This window comes from Rhinatrema bivittatum, chromosome 12 (genome assembly GCF_901001135.1).
Source record: "Rhinatrema bivittatum chromosome 12, aRhiBiv1.1, whole genome shotgun sequence".
Lineage (NCBI taxonomy): Eukaryota > Metazoa > Chordata > Amphibia > Gymnophiona > Rhinatrematidae > Rhinatrema > Rhinatrema bivittatum.
Window position 1 is genome coordinate 46,589,592 of NC_042626.1, and position 6,796 is coordinate 46,596,387.

Genomic DNA, 6,796 nt, shown 5'->3' on the forward strand with positions numbered 1-6,796 from the left:
TAGTGGTTCAAACAATTGGAAGATCTAAATCTTTTAGGCAACACTAGATGGAACATCATCATGTATAGTTCATGCCAAATACAGAAAATTGATTTTTTTATAACATTCAATGCCAACTTGTTAGACAAAAGACATTGGCTAGGAGCATCATTGCACTGACGACCTGCTGCAAAGTCTCCTCCATCAGCATATAATTTACAATCCAAGCTGATTAGCCAATAGCTAAACGGGGCGACCGATAAAACCGACCCCCTGTGGCATGTCCGCCTTTAACGGAAACCAGGAAGACAAATTGAAAGCTGATGGTACTCGCTGAGATTGCACATTTAGAAAGGATCAGAACCACACCAGAACATAAGAGTGTACCTAAGTCGTCCGGCCTAGGTATCAGAATGTCAGGATGGAGGTATCGAAAGCTGAGGAAATGGCTAAGAAGACCAGAAAGAACTGCCAACCCCCCATCAAATCCTAGACGGAATTTGTCCAAACTAGAGGTCAACAATGTCTCTGTGCTACGCCCGGATCTGAACCCAAACCGGAACTGATCCAGTATCGTGTTGTCATCTAAAAAATCATGAAGCTGTTTCAGTGCAGTACCCTCTAAAACCTTAGAATGAAAAGGGAGGGATGACACTGGGCAATAATGGGATTGTTCGGATCAATTAAGGTCAGCTTTTTTTAAAACTGGTCTAGCTCTAGCTTGTTTCAACAAAACAGGGAGGCAGCCCTTGGCAAATGACAAATTAATGATTTTTGCCAGAGGGATCTCAATCTCTTGCCATGGAACAGCAATCTAAAGCAATTTTTTTTAAAACCTATTACTGCAGGCAAAGCACTGTTTTACCCATTGAATTGGCTTTAATGTGCATTGAGCACTACCATACAAAGTGGCATTACAGTCAGCCCTAGATTTGTCAATAGGCACCCATTATGTCTGTGCTTAGGGCAGGAAATGCTTAAGGGGCAGCAGGCTGGCTAAAATGTTCTGCCTTCCAGCTCTGATGAATCTCATTCAGCAGAGAACAACCCTCTGCCACCCTGTAACAGACCCTTATAGGGGGTAGGGGTAAAAGCACCAAAAGTGCCTAGGGGTGGCAAATCCTAAATCCATCCCTGAATAGCACTATCACATGCAGAATAGGCAATGCAAACATAAAGGGGTGGAAAACCGGGGGCAATGCAGGGAGAACAGCTGCTTCTGCCTACACGTTTAGTTTCACAGCGCATGGAACTCCCAGCCAAGGTAAAGAGTCAGGGGAGAAATCTATGTCCGCAAAGTTTAAAAAAGAAATACTTTTACACACTCATTTTCTCTGCCTAACAAAGCCAATCCTCAAGCACAAGCTGCACAGGTGCTTTGTATTTGAAGATTAGATTGGTTTGTGCAGGCTGCCAAGTACTCGTGAATTTTGTTTGTTAGGGAGCTTATCCTCCAGTCTATAATGCTAGAGCATACACTAGATATGTAGGATATAGCACTATACATGTCAGATATGTAAGGTATAGCACTATACACGTCATAGCATTATTTTTTGCATGTTTTTGGGGATAGCATCCATCAGGCGGTTTTGTTCCTTTCTAGGGACTACTTCCTGTGCTGCACCCTACAAGGGTACCAACTGTCCAACAGCTTCTCCCCGGGCTGGCTTCCTACAGCTGCTCCCCTCCACTGTTCCTGAGGCTGTTTCCCTGGTTGGTCTCTAAGGGGATGCCTGCGCAGCTGCTCTCTCTCTCTCTGGGGCCCCATGAAGGTGGCTGGGCTTCTGTAGCTGCTCCCCCTGTGGAGCCCTGTGCCTGATTTCCTGCAGTTTCTCCTCCTTGTGGGCCCTATGAGAATTCCTGATTTATAGTTTCACCCCCTGCTCATTCCTATGAGGGTCCTGAGCTCTTGCAGCTGCTTCCTCTGCAGCATCCTGTGTGGGTGCCCGAGCTCTAGCAGGACCCCCCCTTAGCTTCAGAAACTGTTCCTCCATGATCCCAGCAGAGGGGACTAGAAAGCAGTTGAGAGCAACACTTGCAGGATCAAGGAGATGCTAACAGGAATGCATAAAGCTATTATTTGTGCCACCATTTTAAGCACTGCACTGCTCAAAATTTTGAAGTTTCTCTTCTTCGCATTCCATTACCACCAATATCGCTGCTTCTGTTCCCTCCTTTTACCAGCGCAGTCACACACGTCAGAGGAGCAAGCCTGTGAAAGGCTACCTATAAAAGTCCTTTGTTTCTACTCGGAGGCAGCAGTCAATGCGTGAAGATAAGCAAAGGACTAATCACATCTGATGCTTTGACCTCAGCCTCTGAGCGCCCTTCTGAACGCATGAGATACTGATTGCTTGATTAAAAATTCCGAGGAGTACAATGAACTTCAATAATATCTGTTTGCAAGTGGCACCTGAAAGCCACTTTATCCAACTGGCGTGAAGGGCTGCATTTAAATTATAATGGAAGGAGATCTGAAATCTTTCAGTAAAGGATGAGTTCCTGCCAGTGACTATTTTGTTTGCTCTGTTCTAAAATATATCGTGAAGCAGAGGGTGACGTGAAAAACTTGTAGAATTAAATCTAGGCTTGATATATCTTCTGTTTTCTCTACTGAATTTAGAGTTTGTGCTATATGCCAGATTCACCGTGCTGGAAGCCAAAGATCTGCAATAATCCACAGAAAAAGGTACAGTATGGGCAGCAGCAGTGCAAGTTACACACACACACACACAAGCCCATTGGTGTCAGCGTGCCATGCCATTTTCTTCAAAATGAGTGCACCATGGAAAAAGCAAGTTTAGGCAGGGACAGAAACAGGGGCGGATTGCCCTATCGGGGGATCGGGCATCCCCCGGTGGGCCGGTCGCTCTAGTCACGTGGTATCTCCTGGGCCGGCCTGGGCGGCGAATCCCCGGGCCAGTTGTCATTGGGAATCCGCCCCTGGACAGAAGGTGAGCATGTGAGTCTGGTAGAGACACTGCAGTGCATGTATCTGGAGTGTGGTAATTCAAAAGAGCTGTATGTGATGGGGACTGAAAGACTAATGTGCAAGGGGTGATAGTGTCTGGCGATCTGAAGGCAGCAAAGCAATGTGACAAGGCGATAGCTAAAGCCAGAAGAATGCTGGGCTGCATAGAGATAGGAATAACCAGTAAGGTCTCACCTGAAGTACTGTGTTCAGTTCTGGAGCTCGTATGGAGGTGGTCCAGAGAAGGGCTACCAAAATGGTGTGGGTTCCGTATCGGAAGATTTATGAGGAGCTACTGAAAGATCCAAATATGTATACCTAGAAGAGAGGAGAAGCAGGGGAGATATGATAAAGACCTTTAGATACCTGAAGGTTTTAATGATGCATGAACTTCAAACCTTTTCCATTGGAAAGAATTCAGTAAAAGCAGGGATCATGAAATGAAGCTCCAGGGAGGACGACTCAGAACCAACACCATAAAATATTTCTTCATGGAGAGGGAGGTGGATGCATGGAATGCCCTTCTGGAGGAAGTGGTGAAGACATAAACAGTCAAAGAATTCAAAGTGGCATGGGATAAACACTGTGGATTCCTAAAGGCTACAAGATGGAAAAGAAGAAAAGGGTACATGGGGGTAACTTGCTGGTGCGGAGGTTACTATACTTTTGATGCAACTGCAACATTGCTCTCCACTTCAATAGCAGGGGAGACAGGGGAGATGGATTCAGACAACCAACAAGGGCATGGAACAGCAATTGCTACGCTTAATGGAAGGCAAGGGATTACTACCCTTAACCAATAAGCCTTGATATTTTGACTCAACTACAACATCACTCTCCGCTTTGACGGTGGTGGGGGGTGGAAGAGGAATTGGATTCAGGCGACAACCAACATGAGCCCTGACTTTTATGCTCTGGGGTACTGATATGCAGATAGAAGTGAAAAAGCACAGGACTGCTTCTAAGGCCAATTCCATAAGCAAAACACGTCAGCACTGTCTGAATTTTCAAGGAGGCTCATCACCCAGTCAAAATGATGCTAGCAGTAAATTTTTTATGGGTTGTCATAAGGCTTTGGAATAACTTCACAGAGCTGCAGTTGCTAACCTTAAGAGAAACATAGGGGTAACCTGCATGGCGCGGCAGATACTACCATAAGCTTGCTGGGCAGACGGGATGTACCATTTGGTCCTTTTCTGTCATTATTACTATGTATCTGGATCTGAAGGAATCCTCTTCCACCTTTGGATGGAAAAGGGCAGCAACAATCTCCTCTCTTCCTGGAGCCTGGCAAGAGGCACAGCCCATGGCTTCCTCTCAAGACTCTTCCAACCATGAACCAGTATATATGACTCCCCTTTAGTGATCTACTGAGTCATATTCACGATACTGATCCCTCCCCCCCATTTGGAGATGGACCCTCCCGTCACTCCTGAGCAACCACCACTTCCTTGGAGCCTTCCATTGCTGGAATATTCCTCCGTTGTAACACATAGCAGGGCCTAGTCAGTTCTGCACAAGTTTTGAAATTTACCATGAGGATCATTTTCCCGGAAAATGCTGGTTAAGCTTTGACCTACAAGGAAGAGAAAACATTGTTTTGACAAGATGAGCAAGGAAAAATGATAGTAATTCTTATTTAATATACTGCTGTGAAGGAAGCATAGATACACAGAGCTGGAAGAGCTCATCTGATGATTACAGGCTGCAAAAGAGCAAAGGAGAGATTTATTCTTCTGATTAGGGACTGTGGAAAGGAGCACAGGGAATCGGAAGAGCTATTGGTCAGAGGCTGTGGGAGGGAACAGGGGGAAATGGAAGAGCTCTTTCATTGGTAAGAGGTTTTGGGAGGGAACAGAGGGAAATGGAAGAGTTCTTTCATTGGTCAGAGGCTGTGGGAAGGAACAGCGGAACTGGAAGAGCTCTTTCATTGGTCAGAGGCTGTGGGAAGGAACAGAGAGAACTGGAAGAGCTCTTTCATTGGTCAGAGGCTGTGGGAAGGAATAGAGAGAACTGGAAGAGCTTTTTCATTGCTCAGAGGCTGTGGGAAGGAACAGAGGGAACTGGGAGAGCTCTTTCATTGGTCAGAGGCGGTGGGAAGGAACAGAGAGAACTGGAAGAGCTCTTTCATTGGTCAGAGGCTGTGGGAAGGAACAGAGGGAACTGGGAGAGGTCTTCTATTGTTTGTAGAGATTCCTGCATTCCCCTGCTTTAGCCACAGTGGAAAACAGAACTTCAGCCCACCAAGCTGCTGCTACTGCTGCTTAGCATTTCTGTAGCACTGCCAGATATAGGCAGCACTATACAGATGCACATAAGAGACAGTCCCTTCCTTCTCAATAGAGCTTACAATCTAGTCAAGACAAATGTTCAGGACAAATAAGAAACTTTGGGAATTTCTGTAGTGGGTGCTGTGTTTGGCCTGAACAAGTTACACATGGTAGTTTCTCAGTCTACGGCACTGATGAGACATGTCCAGCTTCTCCTGTATGAGTCATTTTTTTGAGGCCTGTGAATGCATTACTGCCTAATGTCCATTCTAGCAGTAAAGTGTGCTGCTGAAAGAAATCAGACTAATCAGAAATGACCCGTAGAGTTACTATTTAGGTAAGATAATAATTAATATGGTTAATCAACATGTCTTGGGGGAAAGCATTTGGATGCTAATGTGACAGCAGGTCACTGTAGACCTGTGGAGACTGGTTGGTGTCCTCTTGTACTGGCAGTTAATTTTGTTTCCTATTAATATGCAAATGAAAAGTCATGATCATTTCAGATTACAGTTCAGGGGCTCTGATTATCAAAAGGATAATATTACAGCTCTAGATAATAGCACCTATGAGAAGATAATGGCAGGTTAGCTTCTGGGCTATATACAGTATTATTATGTTTTCGAACTTCCAGTTCAGTCAGAATTGGGTCTGTGACACCATGAGCCTTTTTGTCCTATTTTTTAAGCCCCTTTTTCCTCTCTCAAATTTATGCTAACCATTGCAGTGGCAATCCTTCGGCTAGCGGCCTCATGTCATGGCTACCTCCAGAACCGGGTATGCATTATGTTGAGTCTGTCCGAGCATGAGGCATCACCGTTGCGCCATGGCTGGGATTCCCCTCCTCCCACCTGCGGCCCGGATCATGCCAAGGAGCAGAAGCCCGCTCTGGGAAATCGAAACGCTGACCTTCCACATGGCAACATCATCGTGGCGCTGCTGCTGGTCCAGCCCCAGCTTTCGGGAGCCTGTTTACATGGCAAAGGGCATTATGCAATGTTTACATCTGTAATTTTCTCAGAGATTGGGTCTGGACGCCTCCATGTCCCCATTCCTGTTTCATGGGGTTTAGCTCACTCTCTCCTCCCCCCCCCCCCCCCCCCTTCTCCCAGTTTCTTTTAGTTCAATCAGTTCTGATGGGGAATAGTAGTTTGGTGTTTCGGGAGGGAGGGAAAATCCCCCCTGCCTCTGGAAAGGATCAGGATGAACAAAGATTTGCTGATTCCATCTTACACTCAGTGGATGGACAGTGGTGACTCTGCGCTGAGTGACTGAATCTTGTCGTGAAGAGGGGGTTTTTTTCCGTTTTGTTTCGGGAGGAAGTTTTCTGTCATCCTGCCTGCCCAAGAAAGGGGAAGACAGGAGCTCTTCCCTGCTGTTCTTCGAGGGATGTTTCATTCATTTGCAGAGGGGAATCAGGAGTAAGAGGATATCCTCTGGAGACCTCCACTGGAGCCTTCACCCCTGGGGAACCATGTGGCCCTCAAGAATTCTTGGGAAGGGATTACACCAAGGATAGGAGACCTCCATCCCACCTGGGATGTTTACCATTTCTTGCCCTGGAGGGTGAGACTGT